Below are 13,485 nucleotides of genomic sequence, written 5' to 3'. Positions count from 1 at the left end.
TCTAAAAAGATTTCAACGTTGGGTAAGTTTTACTTACACTAGTTACAAAAAGGCCTTATTGTCACGGCAGCTAGGGGATCCAGCTATTAACATATAGTACACAGATTTAAATGTAGGCTACAACAAAACATTTATTGTGTCAAGTGTAATTACAGACATTAAGTAAAACATTTTATCAAAACCTCAGAGTATAAACCGTTTGGTGTATTTTATACATGTCATTTAGCAAAACATTAGCGTATAAAGTGACTCATAAAATGTATCAAAACAGACCTCAAAGAGCCTGCAATTAAGGTGAAATGATTCGTGGAGATAATACTTAGCTGATAGGAGCAGCTTAGTGCTTCTTGTCTCAAACAAGTGCAATCCTAATGCCAAGATACATCTGCCTCCCACTATATCAGCTAATGGGTAACCATTTAACCCCAATGTGCCTGTGATCTTCACCTCTTTTTATTACTCTGGACACTGGTGGCATTTTCTAAAAAAAAGGATAGTCTTATTATTCTGCCAAAATACAAATCCACACCTCCAAAATCTTTCAGCCTGCCAATAAAAAAATCTTAGAAGTTTAAGCTACTACAAGACTTTGCTCTACTATAACCTGTGTCATCACTAATTCTCTCCCCCTCTGCCAACTGCAGGTCTGGGATGATGCTGATGCACATGCTCACCAGCTGACTGAAACCCCTGGCAGTGTGTATATCTCTCCATTTAACCATCCTCTCGTCTGGGAGCACTTCATAGTAATGTTCTTTTGCTAGGTGCACTCATATCTGGGAAACTGCAGGAACTGCCACAACAAATGGGCAGCAATTTCTCCCATTTGTCCTATTAGAAATGGCACCAAGCAAGAACAAAACAGTAAGGAGTAACGAATGTGCACTGTGTTCGCCTTTATTTAAATCAGCCCCTATACACATTTTTTTATAGTTTCACCAAGGCTTCTTGTACTTACCATAGTCATTATCCAGGCCTCAGACATTTGGAACTTCCTTCCCATAATATACATATAGCGTAGGTAAATATTCTTGTACTTTGCATGCATAGAAAAGCTGTAACTAAAATTGGAGTACTATTATTGGTTTAGAAAGTCTTTTTGGGCAATCGTTTGCTACAGGTCTAATTGCTTGTAGCAACTAATCAGCAGGTAGCATTTACTGGGCGCTGGTTTGGTTTAAAAAATATATATCTTATTGGTTGCTATGGGTTATTGCATATGAGTAAAAATGATTGCATTTTATTACAGATGGGATGTAAGATTTACTTTTTACTGGAGGAGAAATGCATGTTAGACAGGCTCTATGAAGAACTAAATGCTGCCCAAGCAGTCCACTTGTGTCTCTCAAATTTTGCAAGGGAGCATTAAAAATGAGCCTGTCCTTATTGAGCCTGAGAATACTGATTTAAATGGTACCACAAAGGTGGAAAGTATAAATATATATGATTTAAAGTTAAATGAAACTCAACTGTTCTGATTTCCACCAAGAAGCAGAAGACTAGTAGTTAATTATGGTCATTCATGGCAACTGATATCCCCAGTGCCCAAAAGTGGTGTGGGGGAGCAGGGCTGTTCTGCCAGGTTTCTTTGCTGTGGTTGGGGAGAGTGAAGGAGGCAGTAGAGGGACCTTTGGTAAAACTTTAGTTTACTTCCATCTGCATAGCAGTTCGGGTGTTTGGTAAGCAGGTAGAATTATGACATTAGATAAATTATCCCTTGAAAGCAAAAGGTTTTAGGAGAGCCATTAAATCATTCTAGACAGTAAATTGATAGATTGGAAAAGTGGACAGTCTGAAAAGACAATGAGTAGGCATATGCCTCTCTAAGAGCAGATAATGAGAGATTCGATTTTTATTAGAGAGTTTTTTTTTAAATTAGAGAATAGGAAAATTTGGGTTCTCAGGGTTCCCACTGGTGGTTATTTGGGTTCTCAGGGTTCCCACTGGTGGTTTCTGTAGGGGGTGGTGGACTCCTGGAAGGAACCCCATCAGCCTTCCAGGTAAGACCTGTTGCATGTCATGCCATACAAGCATATTCTTCTCTTTTCACCTGTCTCTTTTAGTGTTGACAAGTGTCTTGGTGCAAAGACAATATGTGACAGAGCCTTTGAGTGTGCAAGAGAGCATAAAGTTATCTCAATTACTGTTGATGACAGAGAAGCCATACAAGCTCTGGAAATGTTTTTGTGTATGTGTATAAAGTGCAGATGCTCTCTCTAAGTGTTTTTCTCTTGCGTTCTCCCCCTTAGTCTTTATTTCACTCAAGTCCACTTATGTATTCATTTCCATTGCTGATGTCCACCAGTCACAGTCTTAGCAGCTGAAATTCATCAAGAGCTGGAGGGATGAGCTTACTGTACAGTTTTTCAGTGAACTTCACACTTTTGCCAGTGGTTCACTTTTGAAGAAATGTAGCATTATGCTCTGTGTCCATGGGGAGGCATTGTTAGATATCAAAGCATGGTGCCCTGCATCATACGCAGTACATCGGGGGGAAAAACGCCTACAACAAATGACTTTTAATTATGTTTTAATTATGTCTCCATTGTTGTGAAAGTGAGATCTGCAGAATATCATAAAATAAGTCTTCTTTCAACACAGCATATACCTCTATAAGGTAGACTTTTGGCTATCCAACATTACTTGGGTAAGGCTGCTGGGAGTTTTATTTCATCAGCATCCATTTGGATTCTTAATTTACACCCCAAGCCTACAACAAATTACCTTTCCTAATTGACAAAATTGCTGTAACTTCATTCTCTCATACCAAATACTCTTCTTGCATAAGCTTTATTAGTTTATGTCTCCTCTCGTTCCCAGTGTCTCCCCGGTTCTGATTTACATCCTATTTTTTTTTTACATCCTTTGTTTAATCTATTTCCACAGATGATGAGCTAATGTTTGTGAAGCCTGCTTGTGGAGCTGCCTTGCTGCTGTTTATTCAGGACATATCCAACGCCTGCAGCAGGAGGGAAGCTTGAAGACACCCATTGACCCCATTGTGATTGTAGTGTGTGACGGCAGTGCGATCGGCATTTCTCAGCTACAGCACTTTAAATCCCAGCTGAATATGAACTGATAATGCCAATAAAATTAAATTATTCTCTTTCTGTCTTTGTATTTATTAATTATAGCTTACCATTAGAGAACCAATCCTAAAGAGATGCTTTAAGATCAAATGGGGGTAGTGGGGCTGCTCTCCACACCTGCTCTCACTAAGAAATACGTAGGATTTTGAGGTTGACATATTATATAGGTTAATAAACTTCTTATTTAAGTTAGACCAGAGCCGGACTGGTAATCTGTGGGTTCTGACAAATGCCAGAAGGGCTGCTGTAAGTTGCCATATACAGTCACTATTTATTGGGCTGATGGGGCTGTTTGGGCCTCTGTGTACCTATAATGCCAGGGCCTGTTTTGAATCTCAGTCCAGACCTGAGTTAGCCAACTAGATCAGAACAGATTCTATGAAACACTGGCATAGAGGAAACATGTTGGCTTTGCTTGGTGAAATGCTCAGTGGAGCCACAGGAGGGAGCCAAAGGTTTTTGCAGCATCCTGGTAATTTGTACCAAACTTTGGTTTAATTGTGATGTATCTGTGTCTCAGTATTAACTTTATTTCACACACCCTTATCCATCCCTGTTTTCTGTGCACATATGTGTGTCCTGATCTTTTTTCCTGCATCCGCTGTTTAGTACAGGGTCAAACCTATGTCCCTTCATCCTATTTGGTTGCCCTTTCCTCCCTCTCTCCTTCCCATCTCTGATAAATATCCTGATTCCATAAGCCCTCCTTTAAAATCTCACTGGGATCAGACCCCCATAAATCATAACTCTCCAGCCAATATCTTATGTAAAAAGGTTCCTCAAGGCTGGGAAATCCTATTACCAGAAGCACCATTAATTATACCAAGTCAGTTCTCCCTCTGGCTGTAATATGTTATCTGCAGTCCTTGCAACTGAGACCGGGGCCCTGTCCCACTACAAAGACTGGAAGGGACGTAAAACATGTATTGAAAAATCAATGGAACAACACTATGGCCCACAATGCAGGAGAAGAAAACCAAGCCTGACAGTTTCTATGCTAACTCCCATGGATGTCTGGAAGCAGCACAAAGCAATGGCAGGGAATTAACCCTTAATATCTTTATTTATAATAAAGATTTTTATTTTTACAGAATCTACAGTTGATGTGTCTATAGCTTACTGAAATCTCAGGTGCCTTCTAATATGCTTATGTATTGGAGCAGGGAGTGCAATACTGCTTATACAATTTACTATGTATGTATGTTTGGGTATCTGTATATGTTTTGTGTTAGCAGGGGGTGTAGAAAGGCCAGAGGAAGGTTGAAAGCATGATGAAGGTTACCTTATTTTTATGTCTACGAAATACAGTATTTCAAAACAAACCTTCATAACAGGAACCTATTCAATGCAGATTTATTATGGTTAAAAGAAGCCATATATTTTGGTATGTTCACTATTGAGTGATCACTATTTATGGGAATATTAGAAGTCACCTCGGAGTGAGTACTCTGCCTCCGGCCTCGTACCTTAATATGGCCACGGAACTTCTCCCTTATTTTTTACATTATTCCGTATATATTTATCATACTACTAAGAGACAGAGACATATAGAGGGGTACATTTCATGGTATATTGGAAGCTCCATTAATACAATATACAAATATATCATTTCAGGTGTTATTTTATAGTTTTTTTTTTTTTACTTCAGGCTAATGCAAACAGTGACCCACATGAAAAAAAGATTCACAATTATTTAGAAAACCCACCAAAATATCAGTGAAGCCTGTTAAACAAGTCACAATTCCCTATTCTAGAGACATGCAACCTTCAGAACTCCTACTGTCAGAGAACTACAGATGGTGGTGGGGGGAGAGTGGTGGATACAGCATTCCTCTGGTATGAGAGATGAAGAAGACCCTGTTCATTAGAGCTTAACCTAGAGCTCTGCCTCTATGTCTCTTCCGACGGCTATCATTTCTCTGCATATTCGTCTCTTCTCGTAGACCCAGTTCTCTGCCTCTCCGTGCCCCCTCTCTTCTTTCTCTCTAACTGTAGTATATTTAAGAAGCAATTTCTCTGGAAATCATTTTTTTCCAGTAATGTTGCCTACTAGAAAATAACTTTCTCACTCTTGTCATCCTCTTGATTATCACAAATTGCACATCATCTGAATCCAGGACAGTTTGTCCTGCTCAGAGTAGTGTTTAGGGAGAAATGTAACTCTCTGCATGCTAAAAATTGATACCCCTGGTGCCTAGAATCTATTTTAAAGGAGACGTAAACATGAAATCATTGGGGGGTTTATTAGGCAACCTACTGTGAGCAAAAGTCTCTGCCTCAGTCTGGTGTGCACAGGACACTTGAATGAGGGTGCCTCCATCTTTCTTTGTATCCCAGGAATTCCTTGGATGAATGTGCAGAACAGCCATTCTAGTAAGTCCTAGTGTACAGCACATGTACTCACATAAGTCAATGAAGGGATGTCCAAAAAATATCTGTGTAAAGAAATTCAGAAATTGCGATAGTAGGGCAAGCCCTTGCAATTTTATTAATGCAGTGGTGCTTTGTCAAGCATAGTGCAAACGTGGTGCAGACATCATTTAAAGGGTGCTCAATTAACCCAAAATTAGCATATAATTAACAATAATTGCAGTGAAAAAATGATATATATATATATTTTTTTTTTTTTTTCTTTTCAAAAAATATCTGTGCCAGGAGTTTTTCAGTCCCAAAATGCACATTTTTATGGAACCCAATATTATGCTGGAATTCTGTGAAGAACAATTGCTAAATAAACATGTTCTTGATTGTTAAAAAATATACATGTTCCTGGATGCTTTACTCATCCTTATACAACCTTGCATAACTACTGGGCAGAACACCTACAGTATATGCCTTCTGAGTCTTTTAGCTTAAGGGCTATGGGACACAGGACATCCTGACCTTTCATAATTAACAAAATTTTTGATGTAATCACTTAGAGGTACTGTGATGTGATAAATCGATAGAAGGGTAGGGTGTGAAGGCCTCAGTGTGGTGAATTATTTGTCAGTGGGAGTAATGTGAGCTTTTTGAGGCCCTCTAAATTGTCAGGTATGATACAATACATTAAATTGTGACTTCACGCCTGGTCTCCATATTTGCACAGAAAGCTTGAAGTTGAAATGTATACATATTGTGATATGCTATATGAAACCATAACACATATGCAGGTAGGACACAGTACACTAAGCCTTCCTCTCCCATAACAGATTTATCATGTATAATTATTCTTTTGCATAGTGAGATTATGTCTGAAAGCTTGAAAATTCTCTGTAGGCAAAAAATAACCATGTGGTCACAATTTAATCATCATGTTGTTATCTATGAAAAAGAGCAAAGTGAAAAGAGAAAGCTTCAGTTTCAGTTTTCCTTGCAAAGGGAAGTAGTATGCATGCTTCCTAAAATACCAAATCATACATATTTGTTCACCAGCTCATTCCCCCAAGAATACAGTGTACACAATCTAGTAAGGCCAGAGCATGAAAATCTTGAGTTTAGGAAACCAGTCAAACAGGAAAGCTTGAGGACATTTTGGACAGAATGAGCAGAATGACAAGTACCAATGAGTACTACCAGGAGGAGCTGTCTGGTCTTTGGAGAGAGAGATGCATGTTTCCCGCTTTAGGCATCAAGGGTCAGATTTCAAAGAAGAATAGGTTGATGGTTAGGAATAAGGCTCTCCTTGCATGTAGAAAGACCCCCTCCAGTAAGAATGATATTCAGTAAAAAGAAAGAAAATAATTGTTGGTCCAGTTTCCTAACACCGAACTTGAAACCAATTGTCTGGGACTATATTTTAAAGGAATTGTTCAGTGTAAAAATAAAAACTGTGTAATAGATAGGATGTGCAAAATAAAAAATGTTTATAATATAGTTAGTTAGGCAAAAATGTAATGTATAAAGGCTGGAGTGATTTGATGTATAACATATCAGTCTGAACACTACTTCCTGCTTTTCATCTCTCTTGGTTTACACTGACTGGTTATCCTGGTTACCAGGCAGTAACCAATCAGAGACTTGAGGGGGGGGGCCACATGGGTCATATCTGTTGCTTTTGAATCTGAGCTGAATGCTGAGGATCAATTACAAACTCACTGAACAGAAATGTACCATGTGGCCCCCCTTCAAGTCACTGACTAACTCAGAGTTATAGAGCTGAAAAGCAGGAAGTTGGATTCTGGCTGTTTTATTAGACATCTGTTCACTCCAGCCTTTATACATTACAATTTTGGCTAACTAACTATATTAGAAACATTTTTTATTTTGCACAGCCGATCTATTTACACATTTTTTATTTTCACACTGAACTGTTCCTTTAAGAGATCAAGGACTATGCTTAAGAGCTCGGAGACTAGGGCCAGTCCTAGTGGTGTTATGGGAAGAAATGTAATTTTCACCTGAAGGGTGTGACCAGAGTTCTGTCATAGCTGTGTGCTTGAGCTCATGCCCACACATTTTAAAGCTAGTGCACATAACAAATTGTAGTGCACACAAAACAAATATTTATTTATTCTGACCACCCACACAGAAAGAGAATTATTACACACTTTTTTAAAATACGCATGAAACATATTTTTCACTGGACAACTCCATGTCATACTTACCGGGATAGCCCCCGCCCCAGTGCTCCCATCAGAAGGACCCTCCGCAAAGCTTTAAAAACCCAAACCCCCCCCCAATCCGGTGTCTTTTTTTCCTTCTGCTTCAGTTTATTTTTGCTCCGGTTAGGAGCAAATTTTCTTTTTAACCTACCTGGGCATGTCTAAAAAGTGTCCAACGGTATTGGGGTATATTGCCCCTACACCCTTTATGATTTTTACGGATGGGAGAGGGAGGTGGCAGTTAGTTAAGGTAATCTGGTGGAATCCCAGGTTTGCCCTGGGGAATGGGGTTAGCAGACATTTGTGTGGTGAACAATATTTAGTTAGCAGCCTGAGCCTTATGGCCTTCTTTTTTTACCCTATACTGAGGTATTTTTTTTCTTCTGGAGGAATTTAGGTTTCAGAGCCAGCTGCCTCCCTCACAAGTCTTTCCCAAGGGGGAGGTAATTTGCAAAAAAAAACAAAAACTTGGGGCCTTTAATCTGCTGGCAGTTAAAAGCTAAACTTAAGCTGGGAATGCCATCCTGTTGCTGAAGTCTCTTAACTCTTAAGAATGGATGAGCCAGTTTGGCCATTGGGGGAACTGTGCAGCTGCAATGCTGATCTGTACGTTCTATGAGCAATGCTAATGTAATGGCAGTGATAATGCAATACTGATCTCCATGTTCTGGGAGCAGTGTTAATGCAATGATGATCTGCAAGTTCTCAGAGCATTGTTAAGGCAAGGCTGGTCTGTATGTTACGTGAGCATTGTTAATAAAATACTAGTCTCATTTGTGAGCAGTGTTAAAGCAAACTGATCTGCATGTTATGTGAGTAATGGTAAGATATTGCTGCTCTGTATGTTCGGTGAGCAGTGCAAATGCTATGCTAATATATATGTTGGGTGAGCAGTGATAATACTATGTGGGTCTGCAGGTTCAGTGAGCAGCAGCAGTTAATGAACAGGTAGATTCCCCTCCCACTCCCTCCCTTAGCAGCTCAGCTTGATTCTCAGAAGCATCAGGTAAAATTCTGTGTAACAACTCTGTTCTGTTATAGTAAAGGTTTGTTAATTAATTTAACATGTACTCGGGCCCGAATTTGTGGAAAGGCCACCAAGGCCTGGGCCCAGGGTGGCAGGATTTTAGGGGGCGACTTGCTGCACAACCACATCCACATTGGTTCAGAAACACTGGGAATGTGCAGAGATATGATTTTTAAATTTCCCATGCGCCAATCCCCTTTGCTCCAGTCCCGATGAAAATTTGCACGAATAAAGAGGAGGGGGACAGGGCGACAAACGGCAGTGGACCTAGGGGTGCCCTCTATGTAAATCCGGCCCTGCATGTACTTCTTTACTCTGCTTTCTGAGTCCAGCTTGCTTAGAAGCTAAGGCAGTGCTGTAAAGGAGTAGAACACTGTTCAGCCAGTGTATGAGTGTGTATGTTTGTGTGTATGTGGATACTGGCTAGCTGGGATTTGGCAGTCAGAGAGACTGGCTTCTTGACTCTGGGGCAGAGTGCTCGCAGTCTACTTAATGTAGAAACCAAACCGAACATGTATGTGAAAACATTTTAGTGGTTCTGAAACTGGCAGTAATAACCACATTTAAATGTACATGTTATACATTTTTTTGGGCCTGGCACTGCTTAATATTACAACCAAACTGTATGTATATGTGGAAACATTTCAGTAATTCTGAAGCTGGCTTTAATAACCAAATATGAATATACATGTTATACATTTATTGGTCTTGGCACTGCTTAATATTACAACCAAATTGCATGTAGATGGGGAAACATCAGTGGTTCTGGGGCTGGCTGTAATAACCATATATGAATGCACATGTTATACATTTATTTGGTCCTGCCACTGGTTAATATTATAACCAAACTGAATGTACTGTATATGCTGCAACATTTCAGTGGCTTGGGGGCTGACTAAGGTAATAGCCAAATCACATCAGTCAGTGCAAATTTTAGTTACTTTTGTATTTACTGGATTCACTACTGCCTCAAGGTTTTAGAGTCTTGCTATGAGGTATATTATAGCGCATGACCTATCCAGTTTGTCTCAAGTACAATAGGGGTCCAGTCAGCTCACTGAGGGTATACTCATGGGCCATATTAGATTAATGGTGCCATATAGAAGTGCCTGTAAAATTAGGTACACACCATCAATGCGGTGTAGCTATAGTTTCACATCCATTAGGGACTTGGAGGGAAAAAAAACCCTTTTCATCCAGGTTATTATCCACAGGGTTATTATAACAAGTTATTATTCTGTCATGTTAACCCCTATTGTGGATAGGTTGCATGCAATTATGGCATGCTGGATTTTTTCTAAGGGTCTATGTTAGTTTGTGTTTTGCCTTTCAGAACACCACAGTCTGGCACGGTTAGTTGGAGTTGCTATCCTATAGGTTAACGTCAGGTCAGAGTGTTTATAAAATTGTTTTATTGAGCTTATACTTTGTGGACCAAGGCTGCAGTGTTTGCCTTTAGGCAAGGCCCTGGTTATGGCATGTCTTAACTACAGGTTTGGACATGCTAGTATAGTTAGTAGGGGTTATGTTTGCCTTCCTATATTCTTGCCATTTTTTCCTATTAATAACTTTGGCATCAAGCATCATTTTTACCGGCCAAGCCGGTAAAATACCAGCCAGGTGGCAACCCTAGTAGGGGTGTTCCATTCCAGAATAATAGATGGATAATTATATCCCCATACCTAGATTAATATTGATCTGGGATAGTTAAGAATGGTCTCTATGAACTGTCCATGTTCCAGGCTGGAGCCCTAGGATAAGAAAATAACCCATCTCTAGCAGTATTGTAATATTTGTTATACTTCCTGGAGTCAGTTAAATTCCTGCCTATTGGGTAGACTTGTGAGAGCATGCCAAGCAGATTTTGGTGCTAGGCCCTATCTATGGTAAATAATAACTTCAGTTATGTATAGGTCACATCCGTGAAGGCTCAAGAGGACTGTATCATAGCAAGTTTAGGCATATCTGCATGCATTTCTGTTATGATGCCCACTCCATAGGGCACTCAGATACTTAATGGTATCCAGCCTTGTTGGGTGGAAGATCATGAGCTAATGATAAGAACAATTTTAACCCGTACAGGTTGCAGAATGCTCCTAGATACCTCACAGGGCAGGTAAGGTATGCCCGCAGTGGCGGCAGTCCATCTCCATGAGTCATTCTACAGACCTTTCATTGATAAGGTGTATTGTTTATGGTTCAGGATAAATACAGGTCCCTTATTATTAAAGAGATGGGGAACTACACTAGGTGATATCTGTAATGTTATACATAGCTGGGCATGTAAAATACTAGTGATGGGATTTTTCTTTCCCCTACTAAATAATCTTTTGAAGGTATCATGCTTTTGAGCTATTTCCAAGAGTGCTCTTGTGGTTAATAACAGTTGTGCTGGTAAGTAGTGGGAGTAAGACTATTGAGAAGTGTTACTCTTGGTTACTATCTGCTTCTCTTTAAGTGGAGTTAGTTCTCTCCTTTTAGGTGGAATTGTCATGCTGGCTTCACACTCAGTATCATTACTTTAGTGTCGGATCTGACTCTAAAGAGTACTATTTCTTTTTCTTTCTCTGGCAGACCAGAGAAAGAAATAGAGTTCACAGGTTTTCTACAAGGTAGTTATGGTCCACCTGTGGAGGTTCACTCTTCGGAGTTTTATCTGGTATAGATTACACTCAGCCAGTTTTCCTTATGTGGAACAATTACCCTCCCATTGGGGATATTAGCTTGTCCCGGTGAGTATGACATGGAGTTGTCCAGTGAAAAGGGATGTATCATACTTACCACGATCTTCCTTTCATGGACAACTCCATGTCATAGTTCCCATCCCTTTTTCGGTAGTTTCTAGAAGCTTATTACGAGACACCTGATGGGGGGGTGGGGTTGGACTTTTAAAGCTTTGGGGAGGGTCCTTCTGATGGGAGCACTGGGGTGGGGGCTATCCTGGTAAGTGTGACATGGAGTTGTCCATGAAAGGAAGATCTACGGTAAATATAATACAATCTTCCCTTTTTACGCTCATGACCAACAAGAATATTAACGGGCCTATTTGTTATGCTGTGCAAAATGAAATTTGCCAAAAACCTGTGTAAGCTGTGCAAAATAAATGGTGAATTCAAGTTACTTTTTTTTATGACATGTGAATACCAGAATTGCCGCCATTATTTTACACTGCTTCAGGTTGATCAAAGAAAAAGCATTGAATAAATGTACGCCATTTTTTTACACAGCGATGCCTGCGATGTGTGGCTAATTATTCTGGCATTCTTTACACCACATAATAAATCTGCCCCCATGTATGACCACACCACATATTTAAAATTAGTCTTAAAAGTCATCCAAAAGACAATCATGTTATTAACACAGATGTATATAACTGTATACACACGGTGGCCTTAGATGTCTGTAGGCAGGCGCTCCATTTCGCTACGGCAGAGACACAATGCTGAAGGTAACCAGTGACCACTCTCACCGTCTCCCTATATCCTCACAACCAGAGACCATGGTCATTACTGCCTGAAAGGTTTTGGTTGATAAATCTCTTCATAATATGTTCTACCATGGTGTAAAAAAAGCTATATTTAGGTTACACACACACATATATTTATAATGAATAAAGTACTGAGGAGTTTCATGACCATATAAAAGCACGAGGCTGAAGGCCAGGTCATGGAACTCCGAGGTAACTTCTAATATCCTCATATTTTGCAACTGGGGGTACTTTATTTATTATAATACACAAGTTTCAGTGAGTCATGTGACAGAAATGACATCAGTTCAGGCTGTGGTGCACTCCAATCCAGCAGAGTTTTATTGCCTGGGTGCTGTCATATATAGTGCAGATAGTCGTGTTCCAAGGAATGACACACTCCAGGACTTCATAATGAGATCAAGCAAAGTGAAGTTTATTTGTCAACATTTCGGTCCAGTCTGGACCGAAACGTTGACAAATAAACTTCACTTTTTTTTAATGGGGGGGCCACAAATGTTTTTTTATGGGGGGGCCCTGACCACCAATATTTTTTTATTAACATGTGGGACCCCTAGCCACCAATATTTTTTTGGTTTTTTTACTGTGTGGTGGGGGGCGGACCTGTGGGTTGGGGAGGGCAGACCTGTAAGGGGGGCTTGAGGTGGGCGGAGCCCAGGGGGCCCAGGAAATGTTGTGATGGCGGTCCTGTATATATATATATATATATACACACACACACACACAAAAAGAAATGCTTAAACAGGGATCATATCGATTTGGCTTCAATATGGCTGAAGTAGGAACGGGCCCCTGTGGAAAGTGTAGCCTAGGGGCCTCAGGTTGTATTAATCTGACACTGCCCCGATATGTAATAAAAGGCATTAAGTTTGCCCAGGAGCAGTAACCTATAGCAACCTTTCAGCAGGTCCTATTTACTGGTCGCCTGTTTAATAGATAATAAACTTAATGCCTTTCATTACATATGGGGGCAGTGGCGGATTAATACAACCTGAGGCCCCGAGGCTACACTATCCACAGGGGCCCGTCCACGCCTCAAGCAACCCCTGCCGGACCCTATTTCCACCCAGAACTAGCTTGTTGTCACAATAGGTTTCATTGCTGTAATATATGCAAAGTGAGAAAATCCATATAATGTCAAAAATTATATAGCAAGCATTTTCAAGATACATTCCTGTGGTCCCCTAGACTGTCATTCTGTCCATGTGGATAAGCCATTTACTTGTCGTGTGTCACATCTCCCTCCTGTTACACTCTTATCTCAAAATCAATCAGTTTCTTTGGCAAGAACAGTTGGAT

At 40.1% G+C, this 13,485-nt stretch overlaps 1 long non-coding RNA gene across 1 annotated transcript; it reads left to right on the top strand.

The window, feature by feature from the left end:
- The first annotated feature begins 404 nt into the window (after nucleotides 1-404).
- LOC121394565 lies at nucleotides 405-3,106 on the top strand. Its single transcript, XR_005961778.1, has 2 exons — nucleotides 405-864; nucleotides 2,887-3,106. It is a non-coding gene; the product is annotated as an uncharacterized LOC121394565 (long non-coding RNA).
- The last annotated feature ends 10,379 nt before the right edge of the window (nucleotides 3,107-13,485 follow it).

Source organism: Xenopus laevis, chromosome 1L (assembly GCF_017654675.1).
Source record: "Xenopus laevis strain J_2021 chromosome 1L, Xenopus_laevis_v10.1, whole genome shotgun sequence".
NCBI classification, from domain to species: domain Eukaryota; kingdom Metazoa; phylum Chordata; class Amphibia; order Anura; family Pipidae; genus Xenopus; species Xenopus laevis.
This window is presented reverse-complemented; position numbering and strand designations above follow the sequence as displayed.